Source organism: Nomascus leucogenys, chromosome 9, assembly GCF_006542625.1.
Source record: "Nomascus leucogenys isolate Asia chromosome 9, Asia_NLE_v1, whole genome shotgun sequence".
NCBI classification, from domain to species: Eukaryota; Metazoa; Chordata; class Mammalia; order Primates; family Hylobatidae; genus Nomascus; species Nomascus leucogenys.
Window position 1 is genome coordinate 48,802,844 of NC_044389.1, and position 20,535 is coordinate 48,823,378.

The 20,535-nt window shown below is 46.6% G+C and overlaps 1 protein-coding gene across 2 annotated transcripts in view; it reads right to left on the minus strand.

Moving 5' to 3' along the window:
• Positions 1 to 20,329, minus strand: part of PDGFRA (platelet derived growth factor receptor alpha) — a 65,084-nt gene extending 44,755 nt beyond the window's left edge. The window contains exon 1 of one of the 2 annotated variants that reach the window (XM_030818929.1): positions 20,011 to 20,329. The gene's annotated coding sequence lies outside the window, so the exon portion shown is untranslated. Of the gene's footprint in view, positions 1 to 15,978; positions 16,315 to 20,010 lie in introns of those variants that run through there. The other variant, XM_030818930.1, reaches the window with a different exon arrangement.
• Positions 20,330 to 20,535: the final 206 nt, after the last annotated feature.

Here is a 20,535-nt window from a genome sequence, read left to right on the forward strand (position 1 = left end):
CTGAGGAGTGTTTTTCCCTGGCCAGACCCCACCAGATTTCCTTGTGTGCATCCAGACATGGTGGACCCACTGCCAGGGAAGATTATTTACTGACATATAAAGTGGGCAATGAAAACAGACCCTCTGAGCAAGCCATCAGGAGGCAAATACGGAGAATCAACATGTGTTGGTTGCTTAAGATTCCAAACTCCCTTCTCTGGTAACAGCAGTTCCCCGGGTAGAAATCTAGGCGTGTTTGTGAAGTTTCATGTCATTACTTATCTATAACTCAGACAGTTTACTCATGCATAATGGCAGTGCTTGCCCCACAGGGAGGTAATGAAGAAAAATGGGAAAGATGGGGACTTTCCTCACCTATTAGACCTGTAGTGAGGCTCTCTGGGAGTGAGTCTTGCTGTTCCTACCACTTTTTCTAATCTAAATGCTCATTCTTAATTAGTAATGCTATTCTGAAGCTCACCTAAAAGTCAGGTGCACAAATGTAAGTAATTGAAGCTACAAATTCTGAGAAACATGGCACTATAAGAATCCGTGAGAACAGGCCAGGCACGATGGCTCACTCCTGTAATTCCAGCACTTTGGGAGGCCAAGGTGGGTGAATCACTTGAGGTCAGGAGTTCAAGACCAGCCTGGCCAACATGGTGAAACTCCACCTCTACTAAAAATACAAACATTAGCCAGGCGTGGTGGCACACTCCTGTAGTTCCAGCTACTGGAAAGGCTGAGACATGAGAATCACTTGAACCCAGGAGGCAGAGCTTGCAGTGAGCCAAGATCACACCACTGCACTCCAACCTGGGCAACAGAGCAAGGCTCCATCTAAAAAAGAAAAAAGAAAAAAAGAATCAGGGATAACAACCCCTTTACAGAAAAGAACAATGGATTTCATCTAGATCTTTTCTTCAATCATAATTACTTCCCTCATGCCAACTACATGTTGAACTTCAGCCCCCATTCTCAATAATCACAGCTCAAAAAGCATTAGCCATAACTTAGAGAAACAAACTGAGAAAGAGACCCCTGCCCTGTTGACTCTCAGGCAGGTGACTTGTGTTCTTCCCCCATCCTCTTGGCCTTCTTATGCTTTCTCTCAGAAGAAAGGATGGAAATCACATTAGACTAGCCACTGATCCCAAATCTGACACTCTGTCCCACTCTCTGAACTTCAGTCTCTTCTTCTAGGAAGCACGACTAGTGAGGCCTGACTGGTTGCTTGCCCTGTGGCATTATTGTAAAGACTAAATTATGGAGTTTAATGGAAAGTGCTTTGGTTGTCATCACTTTTTCTGCAGACTCCCATAATATTTCAGAATGACTACTTCAACTTCTCCTTAACTAAGAAAGTGAGGGATGCCCCAGAAGCCACATGAGTTGCCCTGCACCTCCTACCTCCTGGAGACATGGATCTGAACTCTGATTCAGCCCACACCAGCAGTCCACTCCCATCACCCTGTTACCTCCAGCCTGGTGTGGCTATAAAGACCATTCAAAGATGAGCCAATATGTACAGTCACAGAAACAGAGAAACAAATGATTTTGCAGCTACTATCCTTTCTCTTTAACAGGGTGCCATCTCCTGCCCTGCAAACAGAAGTAAAGAGCCATTGGACACGACTCTATAACCAAAGGCAATGTGTAAAGGTAGTGTAAAGAGACAGCAGGCAATGCAAGTCTCTATTTCCAGAAGGACTAACAGCAAGACATTCTTCTCCTAAAGCCAGAGAGCTGGCTTCTCAATCACCAATTGCACAGTGCATCCCGTTGCAGAACCACTGAATATTGAATTTCACCCCACCCTCACATGATTAAAGACCACAAGAGACTCTCTCACAGCCCCAAAAGCCACTGGTGACTTCAAGATTCAGATTTCCGAGACTCAGTTAATTTCAGCTCTCCTAAGTTAATTCTAACTGTGAAAATTACACATCTTCTTTTTTTTCTGCAGCAAATGTTCTACTCAGTCTCCTAACTTCAGCCCAGGCAACCCAAGTGCAGGTTTACACTGATGGAAACGTCTCCCTGTTTTCCAGCAGAGGGTGTATTTACCAGGACCTCTGCACCCTACCAGAGCCTGTTGTCAGTACAGTGAGGGCAAATCACAACTCTGAGTTCTGACAAAAGGTGAAATCTGGAAGATTAATAAGTGTTCCATTTAAGAAAATGTTAAGTAAGCTTATCCTGCATTCCTACACAAAGAGGACAACAGCAACATATTCCACAACAGTAAAGCAAAATCAGCACAATTATCCCAAGTAAACTAAATAAGAAGGCTTTCCATGAACTGGGTAATTGTTAAAATCAAGCTGATATGGGGTCACTAGCCAATTCTAATACATGCCCAGAATTAGAATACTAATCCAGATCTTTACGTTAGCCATCCCTCTTATTTCTTCTGAGCAACAGCCATAGATCACTGGCTGATTCTCAGGAATAGCAAGGTCTGTCTAAATTGCAGAAGAAACTCAAAAACAACAAATGAGACTAGAATCTATTAAGTGGTGTATCATAGTTTTTGAAACAAATTCTCTCTCTAGCTTCCATTTTTACCAAAGACAAATCACGGTGGGACACATTTGTTTGCCATAAAGTTTTAATCTTATTATATTTGGCCTGATTATTTGTATAAAGTGCAGCAAAAATAATTATTTGCCACATAGGCTGTTTTTAAAATTGGTTTCGATGGAACTTTAATTTATAAAGAATCTCACATTAGGCTTCTTAAAGTCTTGAGCCAGCCACAGATTTATCTGTGCCTGCAAATACCTGTATAAGTTGGGTGCATTCCTTTCTTCTTGATGTCCCAAGATAACTTGGGGCTCCTGAGCCTGTCAGAAAGTGACATTCTTCACTTACCACAGGTCAGGAACACCATACAGAGACTGCATAGACAAGGAATGAGGCCAGTTTTCCACACTGGCTTTTATTGGCTCAATAAGTCAACTTTGATCCCTTAAAACAGTCTGTTTGTATCTGAAAGCACACCATTCTACTCAAAACCTTCATAAAATAAGCAGTTTCTTTAATTTTGTCATGTTACAAAAGAAAAGATTCTTACTGCACTTATGTAAATAACCATATTGCCATTAGTTAAGAATACTCCCAAATAGTTTTCAAATTCTGGAAAAATCGGGTAAAAAGAAAGACATATGCTCCAAATTTTGTCTACAGTAGTATATTTTTTCAATTGTTAAAAGCAGTAAATACTTTCCAAAGGAAAAGTTTTCTTGACTCTGAAAAGCAAAACAGAAAGGATCTGCAATGTTTTAAGCAAAAAGTCATTAAAAGATTGTTATGGTCTTTTATTAGTTTAGTCCATGCTGTTAACTCTTGTTTTGCCTGATATTGGGCCACATTCCTTATGAATACATTAAGTTTCTATGAGAATCCCGGAACTTTATTTGTGTTTTCTTTTCTATTTTAATGGCACAATATTCTTTTTTTTTTTTTTTTTTTTTTTTTTGAGACGGAGTTTCCCTCTTGTTGCCCAGGCCGGAATGCAATGGTGTGATCTCAGCTCACTGCAACCTCTGCCTCCCAGGTTCAAGTGATTCTCCTGCCTCAGCCTCCTGAGTAACTGGGATTACAGGTGCATGCCACCATGCCCGGCTGATTTTTGTATTTTTAGTAGAGATGGCATTTCACCATGCTGGCCAGGCTGGTCTTGAACTCCTGACCTCATGTGATCTGCCTGCCTCGGCCTCCCAAAGTGCTGGGATTACAGTTGTGAGCCACCATGCCCAGCCAATGGCACAATTTTCAAAGTTATCAGAGGCTTGCATTTTAGATACCCATCAGAGTCCTATAGCTGATTATAAACCACCTTTTGAAAAGGATTAAAACAAGACAACAATTGTCTGTGGGTGACAAAAGTCTTAGCACAGCCAATTAAAGATGCAATTGACAAAGAAATTTGGTTAACTCTGTAGCACACAATAATGTAACATAAGAACTGTAATTATTACTGATAATGTACACTAAGTCGTATCAGAATTATAGGAGTTTTGCATAATTTGGGAACACATACCAATAACACATTTATATAAGTATAGTCCAAAGAAAGCCAAATAGTATTTTATATTTGACAGTGCTTCCTGTATGATTTTAATATACCAAATAAGCCAAATATGTCACTTTAGGACTTCAGGGGACCTAATATCTAGAAGGACTAATCAGGTCAGAAAAAGACTTACTTTAGAATTTCATTTTGGAACATTGGTCAAATATAAAAGGTTTAAACAGTTGATATTACAAAATAGAATCCCAGGTCACCATAAAGCATTTATTTAGCCAAAATAATAACTCAAAGACTTCAAAAAGGTAAAAACTTTTACTCATTGATATAGGGGAGACTTGGGTTTCCAAACGATCTGTCACTTTTCTCTCCCTTATTTTTCCTACAGTTTATTTAAAAAGCAAACAAAAATCTTTCATTATCTTGTAATAATACATGAAAATCTTATTCAAGAGAGAAAGCCAAATTTCACCTTTGCATTAGTGTACTATTAATGTCAAACCCAATTCTTAATAAAACTTTATAGACAAATCTTCCCAATCTTAATCAGTTTGACCGTAAGGTAAGATTCTCATAAACCTTTTATAACCCTTTACAATTTTCTGTTACAGAGCAGATCAGTGCTCTAGAAAACTCTGTTGTGCTTTTTAATCCTAATGTTTAACTTACAAAAATAATAATAATAATATCCCTTTAACTTTAGCCAATGTTTACACACAGAATTTCTTTTACAATGTTAATCTTTCATATACCTTCCACAACTTGCTCATGCTTCAGCTTTCTCCTATCAAACTTAAAACAATCCTTTAACCCACTAAAGTAAGCAAAATAAAAAACTATATTCCCACGCCTTCCTATAATCTTTTACCAAAAACACATTTTGCTTTCCTTACATATCTTGTAGGTAAAACTGTTTCTCCAGTAATCTCAATTACATATGTTAGCAACATTTTGTTTTGATTAAAAACCTGATAAGTAAGTGATCTTAATTTTGTAGCAGGTGTTGAGCCTAGGACACCAGACATAAGTGCATATAAGGTCTCTTTCCAGCATAGCTAAGAGGCATAGTTAACTCCACATGTCCCCAGGCCTTACCTAGCATCTAATGCTCCAAATCAGGTAAGTTGAACAATTATCAAAGCTCAAAGAAGCTGTTTATGTTGTTTAGTAAAAAACAGTACCTAACCTGCCTAATTTAGACCACATGTCCAAATTTTGAAGACATTTTTATTTTACCAATGATCTTTAAAACTGTCTTTATTTCCCAAAGATTACTAAAGTCATTTGAACTCAAAGGCATTAAAGTTTCAATTTTTCTGACAATATATTTGATTTAAGCACTAATTTTTCTTTAAACCAATGAATTAGAGCTCTTTTATATAAATATCACACAGAACACATATAAATACACAGAAGAAGATCCAGTAGTTGTAGGATTTTTTTTTTCATTTGTCAGTTTTTAAGTTTTTCTTTCAAGCATGCAGCTTCTAGGTCCAAATAAGGAGGCACAGCTGGAAGGCAAAACAGATCTCCAAAAATCAAGAATCTCATACTTATACCAAATACTGGATCCCCCAAAATAGACACTATGCGACCAGAGAGTGCAATGCTTTCACCAAGCATTTCACTGCAAGGATGTTCCCCAAAGGCTGGTGGCCAACCTAAAGCAAATCAGCCCATCCTCCATTCATAGGTGGATGCCCAAGAGCATGCTTTTTTTTTTTTTTTTTTTTTTCATTTAAATGTGAGAAGAAGTATTGGCCTATAATAATAACCACTCATGTAAGCAACTGCAATCCCTAAAAGTGCACATCCTACCTAGATAATACACACCAATGCTAAAGGTTCTCTCAAAATGCAAAGTAATTTCTGATGCCCCCAAAAGTCACAAAGTTCAGGTAATGTGAGGTAAAACAAAGCAGACCCTTGGATTCTGAGGGAGACCTGTCTGCTTACAGTTCTTGGGGTTCCATGAAGAAAACAGAGGTTTCTCCCAAAACGAGGTCTGTGGCACCTTCTGTTTCCTCCCAAGGAGTCCCAGGCTGTCAGAAATTATCTTAGGTCCTCTAGGCCAGGTGTGGTGGCTCACACTTGTAATCCCAGCACTTTGGGAGGCCGAGGCAGGCGGATCACGAGGTCAGGAGATCGAGACCACGGTGAAACCCTGTCTCTACTAAAAAAATACAAAAAAAAAATTAGCTGGGCGTGGTGGTGGGCTCCTGTAGTCCCAGCTACTCAGAGAGGCTAAGGCAGGAGAATGGCGTGAACCCGGGAGGCGGAGCTTGCAGTGAGCCGAGATTGCACCACTGCACTCCAACCTGGGCAACAGAGCGAGACTCCATCTCAAAAAAAAAAAAAAAAAAAAAGAAATTATCTTAGGTCCTCTAATATGGGCATTAAAGGTGGTAAAAAGACAGAATGGAGAAATAATTCAGTCCACTGAGAAGAAAAACAAACAACAAACACACAAAAAACTTTCTCTCAAAAAAGTAAGTTCCAAGAAGAAAAAAATCATAAAAGTCTTTTAAATATATATATACACACACATATATATGTGTGTGTATATATATAAATATGAATATGGAATATCCATTTTTAATTAAGCTGACTTTTAACTATAGAAGTCCTTTTAAAAAATCCTTTTAAATCCCTTAATACCAGACTCTAGCCAGGACAAATAGCCAACATCTCTGGCTTTTAAGCCTTTTTTTAAAGGTATTTTCCCTAGTGAAACCAACAGGCCTTAATCAAGGTTATAACTTAACCATGGACACAAGAGGTGTCTCCAAAGAGATGGCAAGCAATTTTTACAAGATCCAGCATTACCCCTAAGGTAGCTCACAGAAAAAAAAATTCAAGTGAGAAAATCAGAAGCTGTCGATGGAGACAAAAAGAATAAATAAATGACAAAAGTCCCAGAAGTAGCAAACTGGAAATCTCTCATTCCCTAAGCCAGGAACTGAACCCAGGCCACCACCATGAAAGAACAAAGGCTTAGCTATTGAGCCACAGCCTGAAACAAGCACTGTATTGCTTTTCCTAAAAGGAGCCTAGGGAAGTCAGTTTTGAACTTGCAAAGGATATACATTTTCAAGGGAAAAGGAACAGACATAAATCTGAGAGGCCTTCAAAGGAAACAGATTCTAGAATTAAAAGTCAATATTTCTTGCAATCTTACTGAAAGCAAACCAATACTTGAAGAAAAACTTGTTTTAACATAGGGCACCAAAATTTAGATAGACTATTATAAATAAATTTCCTGGCTGGGCGCACAAGGTGGCTCATGCCTGTAATCCCAGCACGTTGGGAGGCCAAGGTGGGTGGATCACCTGAGGTCAGGAGTTTGAGATCAGCCTGACCGACATGATGAAACCCCATCTCTACTAAAAATACAAAATTAGCCAGGCGTGGTGGTACATGCCTGTAATCCTACCTACTCAGGAGGCTGAGACAGGAGAATCACCTGAACCCAGGAGGTGGAGGTTGCAGTGAACCAAGATCGTGCCATTGCACTCCAGCCTGGGCAACAAGAGCAAAACTCCTTCTCAAAATAAATAATAAATAAATAAATTTCCTTCCAGTTATGGCTAATTACATCTAAATTTTAATAAATTCTCTTTTATAAATCTTATCATGACTTACATAGGTCATCTACAACATGCTTGGACTTTCTGACTTGTCCTATATTTCCTTCTTTTCTAAACAATCAGTCATTCTACCTTAGGACAAGAATTTATCATATAAGATCCTTTCTCATAAAATTTCTTTATAACATTCCTCACCAAAAATACATCTTCATATTCATAACTTTCCTCACATCTCTCTCCACTGCTTATTGTTTTTTATTTCTTTCTACTTGTTTTTATTTTCTTTCTAAATTCGTATTTTAAACCCCACATATAAATGACATCTGAATTGGCCAAAAAGAATTTATTTTCACTAAGATCATATCTTCTTTGGCAGATTTACACAGAGTTATATATGAATTTTTAGTAACTCTAAATTTTAGTAAACTTAAGTTACATGAGCTTGAGAAATGCTTGGACTTATTTACTCTTTTTATGAGCACTATTTTATTTATAAGCCAATTTGGTACCCTGTAGACACAATACATAACATAATAAATGTACATACACATAAACACATCTAGACATTTATACACACACATAAACAAAGATCCAATAGCTTTTATCTTTGAGCTCTAGCCATAATGTAGGAATGCAAACGCACTATTTTATAAAAGATAGCTGGACCCAAATTATTTCCCTAACAAAATTGGGACTTATCCAAATGGCCAAACTTAGTTTGCTAATTTGAATTTGCTCCAATTGCCTAAAAGGCACCCTAGTGTCGAGTCCTCTGGGACTCACCACTGTCCCTTTGTCTAACAAAGATATCTACTAGACACAGAAGTTTTTCTAAGTATAGGGAGAGCCCAATTATTTTCCCCTGCAAATTCCCACCTTCTGGAGCAAAGCATTAAACAAAGTGACAATAAGAAAAGAAAATGCTTTTACAGAAAATGATAACTTTAGAGTAGAAAACAAGAAAAGGCAAGACCAAGATTCCCCTTGGGTGGGACTCTAACCCACAATGCTAGAGGGGAATGCCAGTGCCAAACACCCTGGAGCATCCAAATGCTGAAAAACCCAGAGTATCAGCTAACAAGGGTCCCCACACCAAATGCCAAAAACCCCAGAGCATCTGGGGGGGTGGCCAATAGTGACCCCCAAAAGCATGAGACCTAACATAATTGGAGCTACAGAACAATGACCCTGGTGTCCCAGGGTCAACACAATGGGAGAACTCTCACAACCAAGTGTCCTGCCTTAAACAGTTGCCAAATAGCCAAGGCAAAGACTACAAACATGAAATAAGAATTTCAGCCTGAAGAGCAGAGAAGTCAAACAGCCAGTCATTAAAAACTAAAGAGAGGCCAGGTGCAGTGGCTCATGCCTATAATCCCAGTACTTTGGGAAGCTGAGGCAGGCAGATTGTTTGAGCCCAGGAGTTCAAGACCAGTCTAGGCAGCACGGCAAAACCCTGTCTCTACAAAAAAAATTCAAAATTTAGCCAGGCGTGGTGGTGCATGCCTATAGTCCCAGCTATTCAGGAGGCCAAGGTGGAAGGATCACTTGAGCCAGTGAGGTCCAGGCTGCAGTGAGCCATGATTATGCCACTGCACTCCAGCCTGGGCAACAGAGCAAGATCTTATCTCTAAAAATAAATAAATAAATAAATAATTTTAAATTTTTTTTAAAAAGAAATTAAAGAGAAAAGGTCCAAGAGAAGGGATGACAAGGTGGGTTGCAAAAGATGTGGCCAGCCAGGCGTGCTCCCATCTGGGGCACCCAGACAACAGGAGGCTGCTATCAGGCTGCTAAGCCAGAGGCCTCACAGCCACTTTCCCATCTGTCCAAAATAAAGAACATTAGAAAGGACAAAGGAGCCAAAATTGAAGGGAAAAAATTGTTATCAAGTTGAATCTGGGCAAGGAGAGACTCACCCACCAGTGACACCCAAACAGTGCCAATCGGTTTTAATTTAAAGTCAACGGGAGGTTACCATTGTCCCTTCACTGGTCACCAGAAAAGATGTCATAGGGTGAACCTCAAAATTGGGGTTCAGCCTAGGAGGTCACAAAGGTTCTTGGCTTCATGCAGGAAGGAATTCAAGAGCAAGCCAAAAGAGTAAAATGACAGCAAATATATTAAGAAAGTAAAAGAATAAAAAAGTGGCTATTCCATGGGCACAGCAACTGCATGGCTGCTTGAGTGAGTATACCTATAGTTATTTCTTGATTATATGCTCAACAAGTGGTAGAAGATGCATGAGTTTTCCCTGAAAGGGATAGGTAATTCCCAGGACTGAGGGTTCCTCCCCTTTTTAGACCATATAGAGTATCTCTGGTCATTGCTATGGCATTTGTAAACTGCCATGGCACTGGTGGGAGTGTCTTTTAACACTAATGCATTATAATTAGTGTGTAATAAGCAGTAGGGATGACCAGAGGTCACTTTCATCACCATCTTCATTTTGGTGGGTTTTGGCCAGCTTCTTCACTGCATCCTGGTTTTGCTGGCTTATTTATTTATTTATTTGTTTGTTTATTTATTTATTTATTTTTGAGACAGGGTCTTACTCCTTCACCCAGGCTGGAGTGCAGTGGCCTGATCTCAGCTCACTGCAGCCTCCATCCTCCGATCTCAGCCTGCCCCGCAACCGCCCCTCAGACCAGTAGCTGGGACTATAGGCCTGCACCATCAAGCCCAGCTCATGTTTTTAAAATTATTGTTTGTAGAGACAAGGTCTCACTATGTTGTCCAGGCTCGTCTTGAAATCCTGGGCTCAAGCAACCTTCCTGCCTTCGCCTCCCAAAGTACTATGATTACAGGAATGAGCCACCAGACCTGGCCCGCAAACTGTTTTATCACTGGGGTCTTTATGACTTCTATCTATCAACTCCTATCCCAACTCCTTTCTCTCCTGTGACTACAAATGTGTAACCTCCTGGGAATGCAGCCCAGCAGGTCTCATCCTCTTCTTACCTAGGCTGTATTCAAGATGAAGTCACTCTGGTATGAACTCCTCTGATGCTAACTCATACAATGGAGTGAGCCTAATGGGACACAATTTGTTCCATCATTGACTTTTGAAGCTAAAATATGTGTGCGTGTGATTCCTGAGTAAACTGGTTTAAAAAAAGAAAGACTGAGAGAGAAATTCAATGTATTCATATATTGCTGTGTTTAGCCCTAGTTAGGTTTGGTTTGGTTGGAGGGGATCCAGAAGATCTATTTGTTTAGGCTATTGCCTAAACAAAGTTTTTGGTGGGGCCTAATCATGTATTTCTACTGTAAGGTGGCCTACTTTGCAGAAATCAGATTTCTGTTTCATTGAATGCTACCAGGAAAATGGGAGAGGCAGAAAACACAGAGTAAAATGTGGAAGGCTCCTAACAGGAAGGGGAGTGGGGTACGTAGAAAACAAAATAAGAAAAGGAGAAACCATTATTTACTAAGCCAAAGTTTGCATGTGCATGCTGTGTTTATGAAGAATAACCCTGTGATTACTTAGACTTGATTTTAAGAAGTGGCAGTTTGGCCGGGCGCGGTGGCTCACGCTTGTAATCCCAGCACTTTGGGAGGCCGAGGCGGGCAGATCACGAGGTCAGGAGATCGAGACCACGGTGAAACCCCGTCTCTACTAAAAACACAAAAAATTAGCCGGACGTGGTGGCGGGCGCCTGTAGTCCCAGCTACTCGGAGAGGCTGAGGCAGGAGAATGGCGGGAACCCAGGAGGCGGAGCTTGCAGTGAGCCGAGATCGCGCCACTGCACTCCAGCCTGGGCGACAGAGCGAGACTCCCTCTCAAAAAAAAAAAAAACAAAACAAACAAACAAAAAAAAAAAAGAAGTGGCAGTTGAGGCTCAGAGAGGTTTTGCAAATGACCCAAAGTCACACAGCCAGTGACAGAGCCAGGATTCAAACACAAGGTCTGTGTGATACAAAGGCTATGCCCTCTCCACTTCACCATATGGTCTCTCTCAAGGGAAGGTCAGTGTTTTAGCCATATCCCACCCCTGTGTGCCACCTGCCTGACTATTTTCTAGGGCAAATTACACCTCCTCCTTCCATTTTCCTCCTTTGCTCACCACAGCAGGAGAAACACAATTACAGTGCTGTGAACCCAAATGCAATTCACACAATGCTGGCTGGCTGATGGCCTCTGAGGATCCTGACATGTGCCTGGGATGCAAGGCTTCCACACTGCTGTGGTGGCAGGCACAGTGGGCCCCAGAGCCAGGCTGGCCAGCCTGATTTACCACAATTAGCAGTAATGCTTGTGTGTTTGTACATATAAATATCAGCCTCCCACTCAGCAATCCACTCAGCAAACTTCAAAGACAATCCACTCAGCAAACTTCAAAGAAGGCCTCCAGAGCCAGCTTGATGTCTTTGGTTTTATCACATTTAGATCCCATATTTCTTTGGCAAGACTTGCCAAAGATGCATCTTTAAAGCACTCTCCAGCTTAAAAGAAGGACTCACTGCTTTTCCTGTGCAAGCTCTAAGCAGCGCTTTGCCCTGGCCAGACACTCCCAGATTTCCTTCAGTGCCTCCAGATACAGTGGACCGTCTGCCAGGAAACATTATTTACTGACATATAAAGTGGCCAATGAGGCCCAGCGTGGTGGCTCACGTCTGTAATCCCAACACTTTGGAAGGCTGAGGCGGGCAGACTACTTGAGGTCAGGAGTTCGAGACCATTCTGGCCAACATGATGAAACCCCATCTCTACTAAAAGTACAAAAAATTAGCCACGCATGGCGGCAGGTACCTATAATCCCAGCTACTTGGGAGGCTGAGGCAGGAGAATGGCTTCAACCCAGTAGGCAGAGGTTACAGTGAGCCAGGATCTCGCCACTGCACTCCAGCCTGGGTGACAGAGCAAGATTCCGTCTCAAAAAAAGTGGGCAATGGAAACAGGCCCTCTGAGCAAGCCATCAGGAGGGAAGAGAATAAGCACGTGTTTGTTGCTTAAGATTCAAAACTCCCATCTCTTATAACAGTGGTTCCCTGGGTAGAAATCTAGGCCTGTTGGTGAAGTTTCTTTTTTTTCTTTTTTCTTTCTTTTTCTTTTTTTAGACGGAGTCTCTCACCGTCGTCTGGGCTGGAGTGCAGTGGCATGATCTCAACTCATTGCAACCTCTGCCTCCCAAGTTCAAGCGATTCTCCTGTCTCAGCCTCCCAAGTAGCTGATATTACAGGTGCCCACCATCATGGCCAGCTAATTTCTTGTATTTTTAGTACAGACAGGGTTTCACCATGTTGGCCAGGCTGGTCTCGAACTCCCGACCTCGTGATTCACCCGCGTCGGCTTCCCAAAGTGCTGGGATTACAGGCGTGAGCCACTGTGCTCAGCGTGTTTGTGAAGTTTCATGTCATTACTTATCTATAACTCAGACAGTTTACTCATGAATAATGGCAGTGCTTGCCCCACAGGGAGGTAATGAAGAAAAATGGGAAAGATGGAGACTTTCCTCACCTATTAGACCTGTAGTGAGGCTCCCTGGGAGTGAGTCTTGCTGTTCCTGCCACTTTTATCTACTCTAAATGCTCATCCTTAATTAGTAACTGCTATTCTGGAGCTCATCTAAAGTCAGGTGTGCAAATATAAGTAATTGAAGCTACAAATGCTGAGAAACATGGCGCTATAAGAATCCGTGAGAACAACCCCCTTTGCAGGGAAGAACAATAGATTTCATCCAAATCTTTTCTTCAATCATAATTACTTCCCTCATGCCAACTACGTGTTGAACTTCAGCCCCCACTCTCAATAATCACAGCTCAAAAAGCATTTGCCATAACTTAGAGAAACAAACTGAGAAAGAGACCCCTGCCCTGCTGACTCTCAGGCAGGTGACTTGTGCTCTTCCCCCATCCTCTTGGCCTTCTTATGCTTTCTCTCAGAAGAAAGGATGGAAATCACATTAGACTAGCCACTGATCCCAAATCTGACACTCTGTCCCACTCTCTGAACCTCAGTCTCTTCTTCTAGGAAGCACGACTAGTAAGGCCTGACTGGTTGCTTGCCCTGTGGCATTATTGTAAGGACTAAATTATATGGTTTAATTGAAAGTGCTTTGATTTTCACGACTTTTTCTGCAGACTCCCAAGATATTTTAGATCGGCTCCTTCAACTTCTCCTTAACTAAGAAAGTGAGGGATGCCCCAGAAGCCACATGACTTGCCCTGCACCTCCTACCTCCTGGAGACATGGATCTGAACTCTGATTCAGCCCACACCAGCAGTCCACTCCCATCACCCTGTTACCTCCAGCCTGGTGTGGCTATAAAGACCATTCAAAGATGAGCCAATATGTACAGTCACAGAAACAGAGAAACAAATGATTTTGCAGCTACTATCCTTTCTCTTTAACAGGGTGCCATCTCCTGCCCTGCAAACAGAAGTAAAGAGCCATTGGACATGACTCTGTAACCAAAGGCAATGTGCAAAGGTAGTGTAAACAGACAGCAGGCAATGCAAGGCTTTCTTTCCAGAAGGACTAAGAGCAAGACATTCTTCTCCTAAAGCCAGAGAGCTGGCTTCTCAATCACCAATTGCACAGTGCATCCCGTTGCAGAACCACTGAATATTGAATTTCACCCCACCCTCACATGATTAAAGACCACAAGAGACTCTCTCACAGCCCCAAAAGCCACTGGTGACTTCAAGATTCAGATTTCCGAGGTTCAGTTAATTTCAGCTCTCCTAAGTTAATTCTAACTGTGAAAATTACACATCTTCCTTTTTCTACGCAGTCCTCTAACTTCAGCCCAGGCAAACCAAGTGCAGGTCTATACTGGTGGAAACTTCTCTCTGTTTTCCAGCAGAGGGTATGTTTACCAGGACCTCTGCACCCTACCAGAGCCTGTTTTGTTGTTTTGATCTCCCGGAGCTCCATCAGACATTCCAGTAATGGGAGGGGGCTGGAGTGTTTTTACACAGGAGCGTTTTATGGGACAATCTGGGCTCATAAACATGCCTGCTCTCCTTTCACCAGATATTTAACCACGGGAGAATAAAATGACATATCCTTTTGAATGTCACCAAATGGGTGTGACTCCTAATGGCACAACCTTAGGAGTAGCAGTAGCAGTTTGAGCATTCGGCTTGAGGTCACAAAGGCCCCGACATAGGTCTCCTTACTCAGAAACGGGAACATCAATACCCCCCTTTACCTTCCTCACAGGCCAGCTCTGATAAGATGTTCACTATGTAAATGCAAAGCATTAACAACCAAAGCGAAACATAGCACAAATTTCCACGAAATAAAAACGTCGTCTTCCAGCAATTCTTGTAGCCTCACAGGAAAAGAAAATCAGTCACCTATTAAGGTCCTACTGAGCAAAAAAAAAAAAAAAAAAAAAGCACCTTCCTAATGGTCTACGCGAAGCCCACTCTCACAGCGGGTCGCAGTAGTTCTTGCGAGTGGCCGGCAGATGGCAGTGTTGGTCCAAGGACGTGCGTCCAGGGGGGTTGCGACACAGACGCCGCTGTGAGGAATTCTGAGCTCCACTACCCCAAATGCTAACTTCCAGTCTCTTCCTTCCTTAGATTGTACTTTTAGCTTTCGTGGTGACCTCAGCTGAAAGCCCTCGGGGTTTAAGCAGAAATAGGAAAACTGCTGTTGAAAATGGCTAAATCTCCTTGGGACCCCAGGAGAATTCGGGGACATCTCGCCATCATCCCCATCATCATCCCCATCACCGGGAACTGGTGCGCCGGGGCAGCCCGGCTTCGGGAGCCGGGAAGACGACGCTGCAGGGCTAGGCCGCAGAGGCTCAGCGGGACTCGCTACTAGGGTTCTGTGCAACCCACGCTCTCGCCACCTCAGCATTTCCGCCCCCTCGGGGCAGGGGGACACGCCGTTCCCGGGCCGCGCTGCCCTATCTGTCCGCGCGCCACCGCCGCCCCCATAAACCAGCCTGGCTAGGGCCGCGACGGCCGCGCAGCTGATTGGAAATGACTGTTCCCGTTGCACAATAACGCAGGCTCGTAAAACAAACAAACAGCAACAGGCCGCCCGCGGGGCAAGGGAGCTGGCGAGGGGCTGGAACGCAGAAGACGGAGCCTGCCCCTCAAGAACGCACGGGACCCGTTCTCCTCCACCCTCCCCTGCTTCTCCCACATTTAATTACAAGGACGTCCCATTCTCAATCCAAACCCAGAGACCTCGGCCCCTCTCGTCCACCCAGCGCCTCCCGGGCCCACACAGAGCCTGCGAGGCGTCCACTGGCTGCCTGGAGGAGGGAAAGGTGACCCAGGTTAGCCTCCGCTCCGGGCCCCCGAGGTTCCAGCGCTGCGCTCCACTGAAATTGCGGCGCCGACCGCCCGGGGCTGGGGAAAGCGGGATGCGCCCCCGGAGCCCACTAGAGGGCGCGACAGCCCCGCGAATCTTACCCGGCTCGCCAGCTAGCTCGCCCGCAGCCCAGGCTCCTGGTCCCCGACAGCGCAGCCGGGAGTGCTGCGCGCAGACTTCGCCCGGGAGGCTCTGCGCTCGGACGGTCCAGCCGCCGCCACCGTCCGGTTTCTGACCCCGGGACCCAGAGGAACGCTGCGCGGTCCGCTCTCCCTCCTGCCTCCACCAAGCCCTCGGCGGCTCGGTTGTCCCGGGGTTGGTGGCGATGCCCAGCCGCTCCGGGGACCTGCGCCCCTGCGCGCCGCGCTCAGGACCTCAGAGCTGCAGAGGCCGCCGCGCCCCAGGCACGACGCTCGGCGTTTGCATTGTTTTCAACTGAGACCCGAGAGGGGGCCGGGCGGGGTGTGGGAAGAGGGGGGAGAGCGGGGAAGAGAGGCTGGGCGGGTGGGGGGAAAGGGGCCGAGGGGTTTAGGGTTACAGGCGCTCGCCAGCGCCTCCTATGGGCACGAGAGCCGCACGGCCGTGGGTAGCGGCTCACCGGGAATGCTGGGGAGAGCTAGCCTGCGCCCTCTCGGCATTTAAGAACATTTAAGAACCGTTCCTGGCCGGGCGCGGTGGCTCACGCCTGTAATCCCAGCACTTTAGGAGACCGAGGTGGGCGGATCACCTGAGGTCAGGAGTTCGAGACCAGCATGGCCAACATGGTGAAACCCCGTCTCTACTAAAAATACAAAAATTAGCCTGGCGTGGTGGCGGGCACCTGTAATTCCAGTTACTCGGGAGGCTAAGGCAGGAGAATCGCTTGAACCTGAGAGGCGGAGGTTGCAGTGAGCCGAGATCGCACCACTGCACTTCGGCCTGGGCGACAGAGCGAGACTCTTGTCACACACACACACAAACAAAAGTGCCTTCTGGTGCCACCTTGCCCGACACGCGCCTTAGCCGCCTCTGCCCCCTCACGAGTCCGCGCCCACCCTCGCTTGTCCCTCTCCTTTCGCAGGGACCGAGAAACTGCAGTAGGAGGCAGGGAAGGAGGCACCCCAAGTCCGGGTTCCCATTATTCCCTCCTACGATCTACTTTTTCAGCCCATCCCGGGTTCGCTCATTGATCAGTTTAAAACAAAAGGAAATGCCGCCGAGCCACTTCAGCAAACGACAACCATCTGGCAGAAGCCGAATTAGGGCGAAGTTGGGAGAAGCCATTTGCCCCCGATCCTGCATCTTGCGCCCCAGGCGAGACCGAAAGATTATCTGCCGCCCCAAGGCTGATGCTGCGGTTGGGCCCAGCGAGTTAGACCCGGGGGACCCTGAGACCCACACCTTTCGGTCACCGATCCAGCTTTTAGCTCTTTTCCTAGAATTGCCACTTTTCCACCAGCAACGTATAACCTGGTCGCAGCTCCCCGGAGGTCAGAGGGAGTCCTTCCCTGCGGGGTCTGCAGGAAGGCGCTGGCCACCACGTCCCCAAAACGCGTCCCGCCGCTGCGCGCCGCCCACGGTCCGTCCGCAGGAGGCACAAAATGGGCCCGCCTCGGCGCCAGACGTGTTTGCAGCTGGAAAGCCCAGCCCAATGCCCCTCCCCCTGCATCCCTCCTCAGTCCGCGTCCCGAGAGGAAACTGGCCCAGGGGCGGAGAGCTGGGAGCCTGGGCTCTCCTTCAAGTCCTTCTCGATCTAAGGATTTAAACAAGAGCCAGGGCACCAGGGGCTAACGGCGGATTCATTCTTGGCGTCCCCTCACTCTTATGAACGAGGTCCAGCTGCACTTGGGTCAACCCAAAACTGCAAGCTCCGAAACTGGGCCTGACTAGGGCGTCAAAGCGAGGCTGGTCTGCCTTGCGCCTGTTGGGGTTCGAGGCAGGGCCTCCTCATCGTGATGGTTGTGGAAAGGAGGAGGCCGAGGAGAGAGGGAGAAGAGGGAGGGGGATGCAATTCAGCAGTGCCGGGGTCCAGGTTGACCAGATTAGCGGTCGGGGGTGGGACAGCGCGGCTGCTGGGGAGGTGCGCACGCCCGGAGAGCCCCTTCCTCCCCCCCTGTGGCTCCGGGGATGTTTGTCCGGTGAGATGCACTGCAGAGGACTGTCGCGCGTTTGCCCTGGATGCTCCCTGCTCCAAAAATCTGTCTAGTTCTTGTCAGGAGCGACCGCGGCGAGGCGAGTCGGTCCAAAACATTGAGCAATTCGGCCTTGGAGCCAAAAAGCCATTTCTCACACCGCCCAGCCCGGGGCTTTTCGGACGTGGGGCGGTAGGGACCTGATAGGGGCCCCATCCATGCTTGCCTCCCACCCAGGGAGATGGAGTGAGTGGCAAGTTCTTCCAGGCACTCTTTGCGCACATCCTGAGGTCTTAGCACAATGCAGGCAGCGAAGTGCGGGACCGGCGCTCTGGCTGCGGGAGGGATGCACAACGGACAGCCTGCCGGGCCAGCAAGTCCTTCCCGACCAAGACGCCAGGCCAGGCCATCGGCAGCTCTCGCCCACCTGGCCTGGCCCCGGCTCCTGACTCCCTCCGGCAACCGTACTCTAGTTGGGCCACACTCGTCGCTCCGACCTGGCCGACACCCTCCCGGAATAGAACGGCTGATCCCACAAATTCAATGCCAAATGGACGCCGCCCGCTCCCTGGGCGCAGCCGGGCGGAGTTAATTTCGTGTGTAAATCTGGTTTCCATGGGGGTGGACAGCAGAGGAGGGAGAAGTACCCACAGACGGCGCTGAAGCGGGCAGGGAGAGGAATGGAAAAAAGGGCAACTAGAGAGGACCGAGCAGCGCTGGGCGAGCGCAGACGGCAAGTGCCACGCACCCCCGCGCGGAGAAGGGCGCCGGGTAGGGGGTGTCCAGGGCTCGGGTGCCCGGAGGTAGAATGTGGTTTACCTCCCACCTTTCTGTCTTACCTGCAAACAAGTTTCCCCAGTGCCAAGTCGTCCCTAACTTCCTCACAAGAAGTTCGGCACTTTCCTGGAGACCTTTCCTCTCTTCCTGCCTGCGGCCAGAACTGAGCGGCAGCAGAGCCCCCGGGCAATGCAGAAACGATTCCACCGAGGAGGGGGCGCGGGAAGGCGGGCGGGGGCGGGGGCCACGGCGCACAATGAGGGCCCCTTGGTGTGCGGTTCGAAATTCCTCAAATCCCAGTTGCTGGAATGCGAGGCGACGACGACTTCTTCACTCAGGGCCAAATGTGTTTGTCATTATTCCAGACCGCCCGCCCGCCCGCGCCGCCGCTGTCGCCCCCGCGCTAGGGCGTGCAACCCGAGCGCACTGCCCGGCAGGCACCCGCTCTCCCTGGCACCTCACTGACCCAACGAACCGCTCCAGAACGCCCCAAACCCTTGCCCACGCCCGCGCCCCTCTGCTTGTCCCGCAGCCGCCTCACCGCCGCGCCATATCTGGCCCGGACGCTCACCCAGAGCAGCGCCGTCCAGTAATCACGCGCATTCGGCCGGGTCCGTGTGCTGCAGGCCAGCACGGAGGTCCGGTCTCCAGCCGAGCCCTGCCCGCCTCCTGCGCCCCGCAACCCCTTCCCGCGCCCCCCTCCACCCTCCCCTCTCCCCACCTCCCCTGGTCCCTCAGCCGCGCTCCACACCACGGGCTGCAGCGCTGTCCCGCCAAACCGCAGGAGAGGAATGAAAACACTCATTTAAAACCTGTCGCCTCCCAGGACCCACTGCCAAGAAGAGGGCAAACACCTCTGCCTCCACCCCCAGTTCCTTGGTGTTCGGCCGAGTATTCACGAACACCACCCCCACTCCCAAAAGAAACCTCAAAAATGTAAGCCTAAACAATTTCTTTGGGAGGCCATAGGGTTGTTAGAAAAACATTGTTTTTAAAAATAGGTCTGGAAAATGTGTGTTTAAAAAAAATACCTAGACTTTCTAACTCTATGGTTATCTCCCACCCATCCCCAAGTGAAGTTTATTCCGAAAAAAAAAAAAATTACTCTCTGGACACACAACTGGAATCCAGCTCCGTTTTTTTTTCTTGTCGCCCAAAGTTTGAAGTTACTTCGCTTTCTCCAGTCCCAGAGTCTGATCAGGGACTTCCCTTATAAACAAAAAATAATTTTTTCTTCTCCCTTACCTTCTCCTCCGATGTTATTCCGCAATGAATGTCCCACACATGGAGTAAAGAGTGTGCCCACGGCCTCCAATGATCTCTTGCAGTCTCCTCCTCTGTTTCTCTCCCTGTAGCTCCAAGAGTAATGGGCTCAAAAACCGCGTTTTGTAATTGATTCAATGTTATAGTTCATCCTTCTAAAACTAATCATTTGCTCTAAGTAAATAGCTGTCAGGAAATAAGCCCCCCCTCAACCTTGGTCTCTTCAAAATAAAAGTTTCTCTCAAACTCCCTGCGCTCCGAATCTTCCAGTCTCCAGATTGCGCCTTCGCTTTTTGCTCTTACGCAATCAGGGGGTCCAGTCCCAACCCCCAGACTTCGACAACAACTGGGGGGCGGGGAGAAGCAGACCAGATGGGATGGGGGGGTGGAAGCGGGAGGTGTTGGTGCTCTGCCGGGAAAGAGGTTTTGTGAAACTACGAACAGCCCATCATTTCCAGAATGAGTTTGCCTCCCCATTTTGGGGTTATTTTCTTAGACTGCTATAGT